General features: G+C 51.9%; 1 long non-coding RNA gene across 3 annotated transcripts; it reads right to left on the bottom strand.

Moving 5' to 3' along the window:
• Positions 1-2,327: 2,327 nt before the first annotated feature.
• On the bottom strand, positions 2,328-15,093 carry LOC127479115 (uncharacterized). 3 transcript variants are annotated; one of them, XR_007907462.1, is made up of 4 exons: positions 15,018-15,093; positions 11,796-11,886; positions 11,444-11,588; positions 2,328-5,459 (listed from the first exon to the last, which is right to left on the bottom strand). It is a non-coding gene; the product is annotated as an uncharacterized LOC127479115 (long non-coding RNA). The 3 variants fall into 3 exon arrangements; XR_007907463.1 differs by lacking the exon at positions 15,018-15,093 and having other exon boundaries at positions 2,328-4,925; positions 5,291-5,459; positions 11,796-12,532; XR_007907461.1 differs by lacking the exon at positions 15,018-15,093 and having other exon boundaries at positions 11,796-12,532.
• Between the last annotated feature and the right edge of the window lie 699 nt (positions 15,094-15,792).

Genomic DNA, 15,792 nt, shown 5'->3' with positions numbered 1-15,792 from the left:
CCTCACCCGTCCTCCGTGGCTGCGCAGACGCCGACAGCCCCTCTTGGGGAGCGTGAGCTCGCAGTGAGAGCGCTCTGAGCTGCTGTGAGTGACACAGCCCAAGCCAACATGTCTCCCGTGTGTGCCGATTACACACTTGGCTTAGCAAACACAGTGCAACTGGGTGAGAACACTGCTTGGGGCTCCGTCGGTTTTGGGCCATTGGTGCCCCTTTGTCCATCACCAGCACCTTCCACCACAGCAGCTCAAACCACTTTATATTCAGGAACCAAACTGCAGGGCCCCTCTGCAAAACAAGTGCTCTGATCCCCATTTCACAAAGGGGAGCCAAAGGACTAGATGAGTTGAGGTCTTGCTTGTACCTACACTGCTTGTGAATGCACAAGCAGCTTGTGCAGCAGCAGCCACTGCACTGGCACATCCCAGTGGCGTGTGGGGCATGCCAGTGGCTGCTTGTGCAGCCAAATGTCCAGCCATGATGGCAACATGGCCCTGGTGGCAGTGGGGGCCCACGTGCTCCCACTGCTCATGGTGCAGGGGGACCTTGGAACTCTGGGAAAGGCTCTAGGAGAAGACATGGGCACTGCGTCAGCCTGCATGACTTAAATGATGCTGAGTGAGGGGTAATTTGGTCACACATCAGAATGTAACAGCGGAAAGTGGGAACAGAGCTGTTAGGAGGAGGCTCTTGGGTCAGCAGGTGAAAATGCTTGCCAGTCTGATGGCTGAGATGAGACAAGCCAAACTGAAACTGGAGTACAGCACATGCAGGAGTGGTTACCTCTAGGCAGAACAAACTGGACAATGGACCATCCACGGCCACTTGGAACCAAGTCTGGACGGTTTGTTTCCAGCTCTGCCCATCTGTGCCTGATCCCAAAGGAGACACTGATGCTGGTGGTCCCATGGTGGGGTGGGACACACCGAGTGAGGTCTTCACTGCCCCCCTCGTGCCCTGAGCTAGGGTCCCCATCCCTGGGCACCTCTGGGGTGCCCCAGGCTCCAGGTGAGCTATCTCAGACCTTGGGCTGGAGGTTGTGTGCAGGCTCCCAGCCTGCTCAGGGGGCTGTGCCTGAGCAGCAAGGGAGCTGAGGTCACCTGTATGTCACTGTCTACAGGCTGGGAACCACAGTCACGGCCTGTACCACTTGGGCCAAACTCCTGGAACACTTCTGTTTGCAGCTAAAATTTTCCATGTTGAGTTTTTGCGTAAAAATACATTTAATTCAGGTGTTTGATTAACCTCCTTTCAACTATTCTGAGTTATGAAATAAGTGGAGAAGTTTGGCATGTAAAAGATTACTGGTATTAAAAATAATTGTAACCACAGGAAAAACAGCATACATTTTAGATAGATTGGACTCCATCCTCCAGTAGCCCAACTCTGACCTCAGAATCATGTTTCGAGCCCCCTCTGTCAGCCTTTGCTGGGAAGGGGAAAGGAAAAACGAAAAAACGAAAGCCCAACCAACTATCCCAGGATTAGTGTGGGGAAGGGTCTGGAGAGCTCTGGAGAGTTGTGGGAGCAGCTCCATCGGGGCTGCTTGTGCATTTCAGTGACAAAACAGACAGAGATGACATGGCTGCTTGGCAGAGCCTGCTGTGGGATCGAGGAATTGTAGAAGGGTTGGGGTTGGAAGGGACTTTAAACTCATCTTGTTGCACCCCCTGCCATGGGCAGGGACACCTTCCACTAGACCAGGTTGCCCGGTCCAATCTGGCCTTGGACACTTGCAGGGATGGGGCGGTCACAGCTTCTCTGGGCAACCTGTGCCAGTGTTGGGCGGGGGCTAAGAGGGGACTGGGGATGAAAGGAAAGAAGAGAGTGAAAAAACCCAGGTGGCTCCGGGACAGGGGGTCCGGGCACGCGGGTGTGCCGGGATCTGGAGTTCTGGGGGTGTCCGGGGGACAGCCGGGGGGTCCCGAGCTCGGCGGGCGGACGCACCGCGCAGGCGCGCGGACAGACCCCGCTCCCCGCGCCCGGCAGGGGTCGCTCTCGGCCCGCGCTGCGCTGCTCGCCCTGCTCGCGCTGGGGGCGGCTCCGCCCCGGCGGCCCCGGCACCTCAGGGGCACCTCGGGGGCACCTCGGGGGCACCTCAGGGGCACCTCCCGGCACCCCTCGAACCTCCTGGGCACCCCCCGGGCACTTTTGTTCCGCCGTAGTCCCGGTCGGGGCTGGGCGGCGCGCCGGGACCGCTGCCTGGGCCCGGGGTACCCGTGCGGCGATTGGGGTGCCCGGTGCCCCCGCCGCAGCGCGGCCGCAGCCTGTGGCCGGTGGAGGGCCAGCGGGTCCTGAAAGGGGAATGGGATTCGTGAATGGGATCGGCATTTGCGTCGGTAGAATTTTAATGAGCCTTGAAGCTTATTTCTGGGCGGTTTCAGTGACAATTCCCAGGTCTTCCTGTTGGCAGGGAGCTGTACCCTGGCCCGATCCCATCAGGTGCTGCCCGGGGCACGCTCCTGTGTTTGGGATGAGGAACAGCAACAGCAATACCGGCAGCGTGGGCAGAGTCCATCGGGAGCGACAACAACTGGCACAGGCTTGCAGGCTTTGCATTCCGCACTGGGAATGATCTCATTATCCTTCCCGGGGTCTCGGCCAGCTACTTGAAAAATACTTATTAAAAAACCACGGCAGCTCTCGGGAGAGGGTCCTCGCCAGGAAATGGAGAGAGAACAAACTGGATGTGTATAAACAGAGCAGGGGGAAACAGCCACAGTGGCAAAAATGGGTCGGGACCTGCCTTGCTGTGTTCCTGGTGCAGATTGAGAGCCCAGGCCACGTCCCAGAGTGGACAGCAGTGCTTTGCATCTCCTCTGTCCCTTCATCCGCCACTTGTTCCCATGAAAACTTGGAGTGGGGAATGTTGGTGCATGTGGGGGCCCACCCTTTCCAGTCACACAGGAGCCAACCCTGCGACATTCCCACTGCTCAAACACAGGGTCACCTGGCTCATCCCCTCTCCTGCCTAGGCAGGGTCAGCCGGAGCAGGCTGCCCAGTGCTGGTTGGGTTTAAATGCCTCCCCCCAGGGCCAGGGGAAGGTGCAGAAGAGCACAGGAGTGACCCTGCAGGGGTGCAGCAGCCCCCAGGGCCACCTCCTGCCCACTGCCCACGTGCTGGCAGTGCTCTTGGGGCTGTTGTGTATTCACACCATCACGGCATCATTTCCACTGCTCCTGCTGTCAGCTGCATCTTGATTTTTTGAATCTATGGGTTAAGGACATACACAAGCTGTGCAGGAGCTGTCATGTTCCTATAAGGAACCATGAGTTGGAAATCAGCAGGAAGCAGAGATCCTGCTGAAAAAAGGAAGGAATAAGTGAGGGGAAAGCAGCACTACTTAGGTCTGGTCACAGGACACGAGGCATCGGTTGTTCTTGCAGTTACAGCCACTAAGTCTGGGAGAGAGGGATGGTGTACCTGGACAGCCACGTCAGCGTCTGGGGCTTCCTTTAAGCCAGCAGTGATGGCAGCAGTGGGTGGGAAAAGGTTGGGAAAACATGGGGGCTGAAGAGAGGCAGAAAGCTTTCCTTTTCCCTTTTCCCTTTCCCCTTTCCCTTTCCCTTTCCCTTTCCCTTTCCCTTTCCCTTTCCCTTTCCCTTTCCCTTTCCCTTTCCCTTTCCCTTTCCCTTTCCCTTTCCCTTTCCCTTTTCCTTTCCCTTTCCCTGGTTAACCTTAAGTCTCTGGCCAAAAAGAAAGGAGCATTTTAATATAAAGCATAAAAACAAAAGGAAACAAAGTTGAGACCTATACTGCTGCTGCATAGAAAGCTTCATTAGCCCTGTTGGCATAGCAGTAATCAGAGAAAAAAATCAGTAGGAGTAATGCGAAGGGACTGATTGCCAGGGGAGGACGTAATGCTTTTGCTGTCTCTTGATGTCTTCAAGCCCAGCTGAATGCCCATCTGAAACTGCCTTAGTCAGACAAGTTCTGAATTCCACAGAAACACGGTGAAATTTCCTTGGCTGCAGATGCAGGAGATCAGGCTGCCCAATCCATTCCTACTCATCCTGGGAATCTGCAGGAAGGAAGTGCAAAGGAGGACCACAAGAACATGATGTTATTTGTGCTCTTGGGTAGGACTTCATGCCAGTGCTGATCCATCTGGCTCCAGCAGTGTTCCCTGCGGAGCCATGCCTGTGATGGGCGGTGAGAGGTCCCATAACGCCTGGGTGATGGGGCTAGCTGCTCTTCACCCCTGCCCCATGTGGGCTGCCTGTCCCTGGGCCACTTGGGTTGTCCCTGTGTCCCTGGGCCACTGGTGCTCCTGTGCCTGTACCACAATGACCTTAGTGTTCCATGTGATGGTGAAGGTGAGGTCTTGGAGGGAAAAGACTCCACAGGCACAGGCATTTTGCCTACGGAGGCTCCATGTCCAAGTGCAGGGCAAATGTGGGCCCTTCTTGGCTATTCTGCCTGGCTCTGGTGAAAAGTTGGCTCCTGAGCTCTCCCCACAGGGTTATTCAGCCCCTCAGGTGGGCAGATACTTGAGGGTAGACCTGCCTGGAAGAGTCCAGGTCTGCAGTGTGGTGAGGCTGACCATGTATCAGTATTTCTTCTTTTTTCAATGTTTATCAGACTATACCAGTCTCCAAGGTATGACACAGCCAGGTAGGCCTAATCTTACTCAGGATCTGGGATGTTTGCGCCATCTTGCTCACAAGAAATCATTGCAGTCCCAGCTGCTGTAGCTCTGTTCCTCCTCGGGAGTGAGGGCCTGGAGCTCTGCTAGATACAACCAGATGGGGATGGAGAGATAGAGGTGTGGAAATATTTGCTTAGTGCCCAGGAGCAGCCTAAAAGGCAAACTGTCTGTTAACAATTATCAGAAAAATAATGCAGAGCAGATCACAGTTCTGCCACTGAAGAGATCCATGGTGGAAGTGCGCTGTGATTTCCATATGCAGCTTTGTCTGCCTCTCTCTAGAAAAAGAGTTGGAAGAGTTTCAGAGAAGAGCAACAAGGATGATCAAATGCAAAGAGTATTTTCCATGTGAGGAAAAGGTGAATAGTCTTTTTAGACTGGAAAAGAAATGACTGAAGACAATTATAGTATCAAGTTCGGCAAATAGAACTTGTCTGCAGTATGATTTCTCTTTGTCCCTTCAGTATAAGAACCAGCAGCACCCCATAAATTAGCAGGTAATAATCACAAAACAAAAAAGAGTTCTTTTTTTAATGTCATGTGCTGTGTCAGACTGCTTCACACAGGGTATGGTGGGCCCTCAAAGTTCATGTGCATTCAAAAATAAATTAAACATTTTAATGGGAGAAAAATATCCACTCACATTGATGGAATGCTCCCCTTCTGCTTCTGGAGCTGTGAGCTGTGTGTGGCTGGCACTGGCAGAGTGTTCTGGGCATCACGGCAGGGTCTGTGCCTTCTATACCCCAGTGCAGATGCACCAGCCAGACTCCAGGAATCAATCACCAAATTGCACCATCTTCTGGAACAAGCTACCAGTGGAGAAACAGAAAACAGGGGGTTTGTAGCTATGCTGAAACTTCACAGTTGATTTTAAGCCTCTTAGACAATATAATACTGACTGCGGGTTCCTACTCAGGGCTATCAACTGCAGCCTGTGCCAAGGTGCATGGAACCCCCTGTGCCATGCCTGCATGTGATGGAGTGCATCCCTGCACCAGCAGTGTGACTGATTCAGATCAGAAACCAGCTTCCCGGGATTTCCCACCAGCATCCTTTCAGATTGCCAGCCAGCAGCAGAGATCTGTGCAGCCACGAGGTGACAGGCACCAGGAGACAGCATTTTCTTCAAACCACGGAGAGGAATTAGTGCAAGCTAGAAGCAGCCCCCCACTGCCTTCTGTCCAGGGTGGGACATGCTGCCTGCTGGGCTGTGGGGAAGGAGGGGGCTTGCCCTTCAGATATGGCTTTCCCAGGTCAGCTGGGCTTGTAAGCAGACACTGTGGCAAACAATTTGCATGTTCTTGCGGTGTAAATCCTAACCTGATTCTCTCAAAGCTCCTGCTGTTGTGCTACTGTGGTGCTAAGCAATGTCTGCATGGTGGAATGCAATGCTATACCTTAAATACTTAAAATTAATTGAGAGCAGTGGGGGTTTTGTGCTGTGGGACCACACCAAGACCACTGATTGTTTACAGTCCTGTAGGTTAGAGCAGCAAGGCAGCTGCATGGGTTGCCTGGGCAGGATGGGCAGAATGGACAGGCCACTAAAGCAGCTCCTGGAGTCAGTTGCATGGTGCTGTTCCTGTTGTCACTTCAAGCAGTGCCTCTGCTTTGTCACACACTTCCTATTTTGCGGCACACTGCTCTCTGCAGTGCAATCACAAATCCTCCATCTTTTTATCAAGGTGATTCCTGATCACCATTATTTTTGCATACCTTCCACTACAAGAAAGAAGAGGCAAATACTGAGCTACAGTGAGTGCTTAGCCGGCACAGTAACCAGCCAAATTCCATATTAGCAGCATGGTTTAAATGCCCAGCCTGGTTCTACGTGGTGACCAAGAACACAGTGAGTGGAAGGGGCCCCTGCTCTAGTTTGGTAATGCTCCCCTATTTCCTCTATTTCTGGAGTTCATTAGTACAATATCAAAATTACAGACCACAACACTTTCCATTTCTTTCCTTCATTCTGAATTAAAGACCTTCTACTGAAGACTCTCACTTCAAAAACCAGCCAGGCACTTTCTAATATCAAGCAAAATGCCTGAAGAACAAATTGCTCCTATCAGAAATAAAGCATTTTAGTTCTGCCACAAGCAGAGAGATCTGTGTTTATAAGTCCCTCCAAAGGCAACTCCATCTTTCCTGCTTTCCTCTCATTTTCTTTTGATGCACAAAGCCTGCACACTGCAGTGTTGTGATTGGATTCAGCTTTGGAGCAATGTAATTGTAAATATTCATTGGAATCCAAGCTAGTTTTCCCAAGTCTCTCTTAAAGGCTCTGCAGCTATACAAACAGCCATGGTTCTGCATTAGCCTCACAGCCTGGAGGCTGCCTATTCCTCCCCAGCCCCAAAGTCTGCTCCTTCAGAGGTTGCATGGAGAGAAATCAGCCTTGCCAACCATTTTAGTCAATGCTCTATTATTTTCTTTATTCCCTCTTTAATGCCTGTGTTGTAGAACTGACTCTCAGATCCAGGTGCCCGGTGGGGTTCCTTGCTGGTGTCTACACAAATAACGGCTCACCTTGGCTCACAGTTCCCCTGGCTGTTGTGGCCATGTGTTTCTGTCCCTGTCTCTCTGCTGACAGTGATGAGATGTCTGCGAGTGTCTGGTATATGGTACATGGTATAGGGTACATGGTGTAGGGTATTGTGCCTGTGACCATTCCACCCTCCTCTGAGGATGCTCCATGGCTACCCTTGCATAGTGGGGCAAGGCCAAAGGCAGCAAAATCCTACAGCTTCCAGGGAGCTGAGCCCCGTACATCAGCCAGACTCTGCCCTAGTGGTGCCTGGGCCAAACCCTGCATAGCCAAGCTGTGAGCCCCAAACCGACCATGCTCCCCAGGTGGTCTCTGACTGCAGCCATGTCCTGCACAACTCATTTGCAGAGCAGTACATGTAAGAAACTGCACACAGCTATTCTGATGAGAAGGAAAATTGAATCCAAAAGTTCTGATAGCAAATCTATCCTCCCATCTCTGCCTCATCCACTCTTGTGTTCCCCACCACGGGTGGGACTGCACTGCTCCGGCCAAAGCCTGCGGCACAGCGGCACATGTCATGCAGATGGTGGTATCGGAGCCTTCATCACCCACTGACATCCTCCAGGCTCTGCTTGCTCCTTTCAGCATGTTACAGCACATGTTCTGCCTCCTGGGGAACCTGGCACCAGGCAGGTCAGCAGTAAAAGGGGCAACACTGAAGGTGATGTGGTGGGGCTCTGGGAAAGGTAGAGCTGTGTTTCAAGGTATGAACAGGGATAGATTTAGGAAATGAGCAAGGCTGGCATGAACCTCAAGAGACTGATAGTCCATCTTCCAATTCTGAGACAGGGGAACCTGCAAGTGCTGTGTGTATTGTGTATCTGTCCTTAAAGCTCTCCTGTAATGCAAGATCCTCAGAGCCTGGCAGTCTGTCACCTGTTCTGTTCTCCTCCCCTTTAGAAAACTGTTCCTAACCCGGATCTGTTCTGATGCAGGCTCTGGCCATTAGTTCTTGTGTGTTCCTTCATGGACAGGGAGAACAGATGGCTTTGTTCTTCCTTCCAGGAGTTTCTTAGATACAGCTGGTGTTGCGAATTTCCTCGGTCATGCAAAAATTAAAAATAAGAACAAAACCAACAAAACAGCCAGATCATAAATAACAAAAGAAACCCTGTCTAGTAGAACTCCCTACCACACAGAGCAACATCTATGAGTGCCCTGTGAGAGCAGATGAAGTAACAAGGCCTTTATAAAGATAACAGCTCCCAGAGTCACAACAGCCCATGGAGAGAAATGCCCTACTCCTGTAGATTCATTTCTTCTGGGGGCAGCCACCAAACTGTCCTCTTCATCTCCTTTCATACCCCAGAGGCATCAGCTCAAAGCCAGCTGCCTTCAGATGTGATGAAGGAGATATCCCTGGGGAAAATCCAGCCTCCAGCTGAAGGGAAGGAACGTGGACAACCAGATGGTCATGAGGAGGGGCTGGATGGTGAGATGTGCCCGGTGGCAGGGGCAAAAGGAACCAGTCTCTGGGGTCCCTGTGGGAAGCCACCCTCTCTTCTCCAGATACAACACATTGCCTTTCTCCCACCTGTGGTGTGACACCACAACTCCTCAGTGTCTGCCAGGGAGGGAGCGTGCCAGTGGACTTGTCTGCAGGACCTGACACACAGCCTGGAGCCCCATCAGGGTCCCTAGTGTGAGAACACAATGGTCCTTTTGCTGCACAGTCCTGGTGCAGAGGAGTCTTCCTGGCATGAGCTGAAAGCACAGTCCTTCCCTTCCAGCTCCATTTTCCAAAGCAGCCAGAGCAGTGTTCTTCGGCGCTCCTGCTTGGATGATTTATCCAGGTCACGGTGAGGACAGCTGGCTAACTGAGGTTAACAGCTTTCTCGGTTTCATTTCAAAAAGACATTAGCATGGGGGCTGTATTAAAGAACGATATGCCAAATCCTGATTCATTCACCAGGAAAGCTCACAATCAGGTGGGGGACTGAGATGACAGGCAGGGCTGCGCTGCCAGCCTTTCCGTAAAGGGCAGGACCATAACTCATGCTCCCAGTGTTAAATTACACCTGGCACTCCTTGCAGAGGACTCCTGGTGTGTGCTGCCTGCTGCAGGCACCCGGGACCACCAGCCTTGGGAGCCCTGAGCCCCCACACCAGGAGATTTATCAGCAACTGGGGCTGGCTCAGAAAAATATATTGGAGCCCTTCTGTCTGGAAGAAGGATGATGGGAAGGAAATATGACAGAGGTCTATAAAATCAGAAGTGTCACAGGAAGGTGACTAAGGAGTGACTGTTCATGGTCTCTTCCAATAAAACAGTGGAAATTGTCAGGGGACAGGTTCAAACCAAACCAAAGGAGTTGGCTTCTCATCCCATGCGTGGTCAAGCAGGGGAACTCGCTGCTACAGGACATTGCAGAAGTTGGATAAGATCTGAGTTACAAAATTAGTTTGACAAGTTAGAGATGAAAATTCCTCAAGGGCTGTTAAACACAAAGACTCCTGCTTGGGCTCAGGAAGCCCTTTCACCACAGAAGGTGGGTGAGCGTCTTGTGGTGATATCACAAATTTCTCCTGCTTTTCCCAGGGGAAAAGAGCTCCTTCCCAGGCAGGGGCATAAGCTGCTGCCAGACACAGAGCCAGGTGGAACACTGTTCTGCCACAGAATTGTGTTATATTTTTATGTAACAGGGCTTGATGCTCAGTACTTTAATTGGGAGTTTTGTAAGAGAAAGTTGAGAGCTGGGCTGTTTTATCTGCCACTTTCACACCAAAACCAGGAGTGAAACTCAGCTGAATTTGGTATCAATGGATGGGGAGATGGGAAGGGAATAAGAAGAAACAGAGTGTGATTCCCACCCTCCCATGCTGGGCTTGCACAAATCAGCAGACAGTCACCCATATGCATGTGCAGAACTCCTCCATCCAAACACACAGACAAAGGCACACACGTCCTGCTCCTGCCTTCACTGTGGGCAGTCGGAGCGAGGGCTCACCGCGCACAGCTCAGCCCACGCGCTGGGCTGGCTCCTCACACACAGAACAATGGATGATGTGGGAGTAAATGGAACAACATCTCATTACCTTCCTTCAAATGCAATGAATGTAATCAGTGCATTGTGTTCATATATGATGCAATATATGTATTATTCTCTATATATGAACATATTCATATGAATATATTAATCACCACCACATTAAATGAAACAAAATGTTTCCCCTTTGACTAATAAAAGGGACCCCCCATCCTGATTTTAAATGCTGCGCAGTGAGCTGCTGCTCAGACAAACCAGCGTTGCTGAGTTCAACCTGCCATCCAGCACCACCTGGTGCTTCGATGTCAAAAGTACCTGGTTTATTCTACTAGAACCCTGAGCATATTTAACTATCAAGTTGTTAAAATAGACACTTTTTTTTAACATCTTATGCGGTGCTGAAGGGGACAACAAGGGGGTACAGGTTAAGCAAGTAATGCTGCAGTGCGTGGCAGCAGCTGCCCAGGTTTCCAGGACCAGCTCTCCTCACCCCTGTTTGCCATGTGGATCCGAATGAGAGCTTGTGGTCAGAATACACTGAGGAATGCCGTGGAATGCCGGTGCCCAAGCAGACATCAGGCAGACAGCCAGATGGCTGCAGAGGCGGGAGCAACTGTGCTCTCCCAAGCCAGGCTCACATGCCAGAGGAACACACTGAGCAAAGAGTCTGACTCCTACAGCTTCTGAAACACAGGGGTAGGAGAGGGGGTCTGTAGCAGCACAGGGGCAAACAGACCCAGCATGGAGCAGACTGGCCCAGGCTGCCCAGCAGGCCTCCAGCAGGAAATGAGGGTGCTCCTACCCTGATGTCCGGGAACAAACTGAGGGTTTTATCCACAGCAAAATAGCTGAACAGGTCTCAGCAAGCCTCATCTCCTGGCTCACGGCACGTCACTGTCACCACCAGCCAGGACAGTGCTGTCCTGCGGCAGTGTCTTTGCGGCCACCCTGTTCCCATCTCTCCGAGGTCAGCAGCAGGAGCAACACCCAGGACATCTGTGCGTGACAGCCATCACACCCCCACACCAACTGCGATCCCAGCACCCATTTACAGCCAGCAGAGCTGTGGCCATCTCCCTGCTGCCCTCAACCTTCCCCTCCTCACTGGGAGGTGACGGACTCTACTCTCGCATTTTCAGCCCTTTCTTATGCTACCATGTAAATGAGAGCAGCAGATTATCACTATTGTTGTGAATGCATCAGAGTTCCCTTCCCAGCCTGGGCTTCCAAGCTATACCAGGCTGGCATCTTCTCCTACCTGCTCCAAGCTCCCTCCCGCAGCTGGTGACTGGCCCCCAGGTCCTGGCTGAGCTGCTCGTCCGGCTGCATTTCTGCTCCAGTTCTGCCTGCCTCTCCCTCTGCTTGGTCTGCAGTTGATAGATCCTCTGCTCTTGAGCATCCAGCTATTGACCCGCCCAGGGAAAGAAAGAAAAAATGGAAAAAAAAATCAATTAATACTAAACGGCTTAACAAAACCCCGAACAGCACAGGCCTGATGCTGCTGGGGGTGGGGATTGGCAGGAGTAGACACCCCCCCACACATCAGCTGCAAAAATCTGATGTTCTGGGGACAGGAAGCCAATATGGTAGGTGTGATTTGACATGCTCACCTGCAGCAACCAGACATGTCCAACTCAGGGAAGGCAGAGACTCCACTGCACCAGGGCACCTGCCTCTGCTCATGGAGGGGTATCAGACTGCCTGGGTGAGGGAAGCAAAGAGCAGCTGAGCAAGACTAAAGTTATTCTAACCAGTAACTAAACACCCAGCTGCTGTTCTGGCTGTGTGCTGAGCTCTTCAGGCATTTCCCCTGCGCTGTCCTTGGAGCAGAGGGGAAGGGGCTCAAGTACCCCACAGTCTGGCCACCCCCTCCTGTCCTGCCTGAACAGGAGCAGCTCTGAGGGCTCAGCATTTTCACTTCTTGGTGTTCCAGGTGTAAGGAGTTTACACAGGGTGGGAGCAGGGAAGGATCATGGATGTCAACTAAGGAGCACTAGCACAACAAGACTAGAATATTGACCCAGTGCGGCAACAGTCCTGAGGCGAAGCCACTCTCCCGATGACTTGGCAATGGATACCTCAGGGATCCTTGCTCACCTTCTTCAGATGGGTGAGAGGAGCCACAACCAGCTGGCTCTGCGTGGCTCCTGTCCTGCTCAGAATAGGGAGGTAAGAGAAAATGCTGGCCAAGCAGCTCAGGAATTGGTCTGCTTGGTGGTTTAATTTAGCACAAGAACTCCTCTGTGCTGCTGGCTGCAGACTGTGCCATGCCCTGCCATAACCAAGGGTCCTGTGTGCAGCGACACTGACACTGCAGCTGTGAACAGCATCTCACTTCTGCTGCCCAGGTGTGTCCAGAAGCAGCGCTGTGCCCTGGGAAAAGGGGCCTCCAGAGCTTCCTGTGGACACTGCTTGGCCACCACCACCTCAGCTCCAGCTGGCAGCACTCCCTCCTTTGGGAGAGCCATGCTTCATGGGGGGAGGCTCTCCCAAGAGTGTCATCTCCCAGAGGCTTCTTCCTCGGAGCACGTGTCTGTCTGTCCTGCCAGCAGTGCCACTGTCCCTGCCCCCCCTGAGCCCAGCTGTGCCCCACATTGCTGCTGGGCACAGTGCTGCTGGCATCCACTAACACTGGCAGCAAGAGGGGCCTCATCAGTGTTCATTGACTCTTGTTAAACCTAGAGAGGATTTTGATATTAATTAGATGCTAACTGATTAGTAAAACATATTTACTGAAGACTGTCACCCAGCTGTCAACATTCAATAAATACATTAATAATCAATTTGCATGTAATTAACATGAAATGATGTTAATGTCTACATTAAAAATGCACTGTAGCACACAGAGGTGGTGTGTGGCCTGCGGGGCCGGCATGGCACTGGGAGGGCCACACCTTGGCACAGCCAGGTCCCGGCTCCTGCAGATAGGGGCACAGAGGGTTGTGCTGGGCAGCTCACAGAGCGGGCATTGGGAGGTCCTGGGCAGAAGGGTGGGCACCCACCAGCAGCAGCAGTCTGGATAGATTCCAAAGCCATGGGCTCGCAAAGCTTTGTCAACAGGGATAATGAGAGATAGATGAGAAATGGAGAGGAGCTGATGTCTCCTCACCATTCCCCTTCCCCCAGCTGCCAGGCAGGTGAGTGTGTTTGGGAGGCAGAGTGATTCTAGGATTTTCAATGCAATGAGGGTCCCTGCCAGTTCCCCAGCACCAGGAGTGCCTGTGACAACAAGGGATGTCACAAGGCTCCACGGAGCAGCATCTGCCTGTGGGTCCAAGCTCGCTAGGGCGTGCATCCTGCCCAAAGCAGCACTGCTTGCCTGAGTTTCCCTCCTTCCCCACATACCGTTCAGACAAGCCCACCTTTCCTCTGTCCCCACATAGCCCCACGCAGTGATGTGCTTGCAGCAGGAAAGAAGGTGGCATGTTTAGGGTGAGCATCCCCCACCCCCACCCCTTCCTCTCATTTAAGTGGAATCAATTGTGCCATTTCTGCTTTGCTTTTCAAAAGCAATTACTTTCATGTCATTTTTACAGACATTCACGGAGAGCGAGAGAGTGAGGGCTTGATTATCCCCCCTCCCATCCCCATCCTGTGGCTTCCGCAGTGGCGGTGAAGTATTAAATTAAATGAGGTGTCTATGGAGCGGCGATGGTTTCAGGTCAGAGGCGCTATGGAAAGCTGTATGCTGCACTGCTCCTGTATATGTAAATGGATATATTAAAACCACTGATGTCAACTTGCAGCACTCATCTCCTCTGCTCTCGGGTGATCAAAGCTGATTGCAGAGGCAATTACTGCGAAGGAAAAGAAAATCACGGCCTCCTGCTCATCCCTGAGCTACCGGAGTTTAATTGCTTAGTGTAGCTGAAGCTGCCTCTCCATCTCCCTGGTGTGCACACACACATGTGGGAGCAGCGCACGCCTAGAGACAGACAGGAATGGACATTTTTGGGGATGGGCAGTGAGAAGCACCCCAAGCAGGGGAAGACCACAACATGAAAAATAATGGTGCTTAAAAATGAATTAAACCACTACAGCAGGCAGGGCTGTATCTTAGCAAGCTGCTGGATCGATAGCACAGGGAGAAAACCAGGGCAGCATAAATAGATGCCTATGAGACAGACTCTCCTGTTCTCTGCTCTCTGGTCCAGGATTCACAGTAAGTCTGGTTCAGTCTTTTACAGGCTGTAGCTAATCAGATTCCCAAATCCTGGTGACACAATCATGACCCCTGTTTTACAGCTGAAGTGACATGAAGGGAAGGTGTCGGTGCTGTCCTGAGGAGTCCCAACTCCTCACCCTGGTCTCACCTTTGTGTTTCACATGGGATTCCATAGGTGCACTGTGAAGGCAGGGGACACTTTAAGGCAGGGGACACTGTAACACAAACACAGCACTTGACCAAGTCACAATGAGCCCCGTGTCACACACCTGCCTGGGTTGCCCAGCTGTACCACGGGGTCACTCAGTGCTGTGGGGTCTGACCTGTTCTGAAGCAGGGAGGGCTGAGCACATGCTCTCTGCATGCACACCTGTACCTGGTCTGAAGCAGGGCTGAGCAAAGCATAAGGATCTGTCACTAAGGTGTTACAAGGGAGCAGGAGAGTAATAAAGAAGATGGGGAGAGGAGGCAAACAAAAGGCCTGCCTTCCCACCTGAGGGCAGTCACAGTCAGCCCTACAGCACCACAGAGGTGTTGGCATCACACTCACACAAGGCAGCAAAGACCCCAAGGCTCTATTTTCTGCTATAACCCAATTCTCTCTGATGTCTGTTGCTCTCCTCCCACCCTTGGCTGGGCTGAGTGCTCCTGTCAAAGCCATACTCACCTGACACCCAGGGAATGGGACAAACCCAGAGAAATCCAGTGCTGCAGTGCATAGCCAGAACAGCCACCAGCAACAATTCCCTTAAAGGCAGAGGAACAGAAACATCTAATGGTGAGGACAGTTCTACCATCCCACAGCTGTGTTTGAGAATGATGAGTTTGGCCCTCAACAGCAACTGTTTACAAAATTATAAGTGCTAAGTTACTTGCTCTTCTGAATTTTTGACCCTTGAGGGTTTCACTTTTGTGCTTTTCTCCTGAAGCACTGGAAAGTGAAGTATTGGGGTTTTTTTAAATTGCAACTGAAGCCTGGGACTCTGTTCTTCCTGCTTGATTCTACAGCAGGAGCTTCAAAAATCCACAGAAAATCAGGAAACCCAGAAGTAAGCCCTGTGATCTGCTCTTGCTGTGGGAGCACCAGAAGCCCTTGGCAGCACTGCCTGGCCCCTGGCCACGGATGGGCTCTGCCACGCGCCCTCCCCTTCTGCCCTGTGAATCCAGATTTTCAGCCCAAGGATGCAATTCCTTTTTTATGAGCTGCCTGTCTCTTTTTGTTTAGCTGAGAGTGCTCGAAGCCCTTCCCCCACCTTCTTTTCCACTGCTGCTGCTGGTTTTATTCAATTCAACACTTGAGGGAACTGCAGATGAAATGTCTCTGAATCTAAATTGCCAGCGATAGATCTAACAGCCTTTTTCCCTCTCCCCTCCCCGAACTCCCCTCAGACAGAATGCTCCAGCACATTGTCTCTGCCATGCTTGGCTCCAGCTGCAGAATG

The sequence above is a fragment of the Manacus candei genome, unplaced genomic scaffold (genome assembly GCF_025592945.1).
Source record: "Manacus candei isolate 608988 ecotype Guabito, Panama unplaced genomic scaffold, ASM2559294v1 h1tg000065l, whole genome shotgun sequence".
In the NCBI taxonomy this organism is placed as follows: Eukaryota; Metazoa; Chordata; class Aves; order Passeriformes; family Pipridae; genus Manacus; species Manacus candei.
The sequence above is the reverse complement of the archived record's forward strand: the minus strand, read 5'-3'. Positions and strand labels throughout refer to the sequence as shown.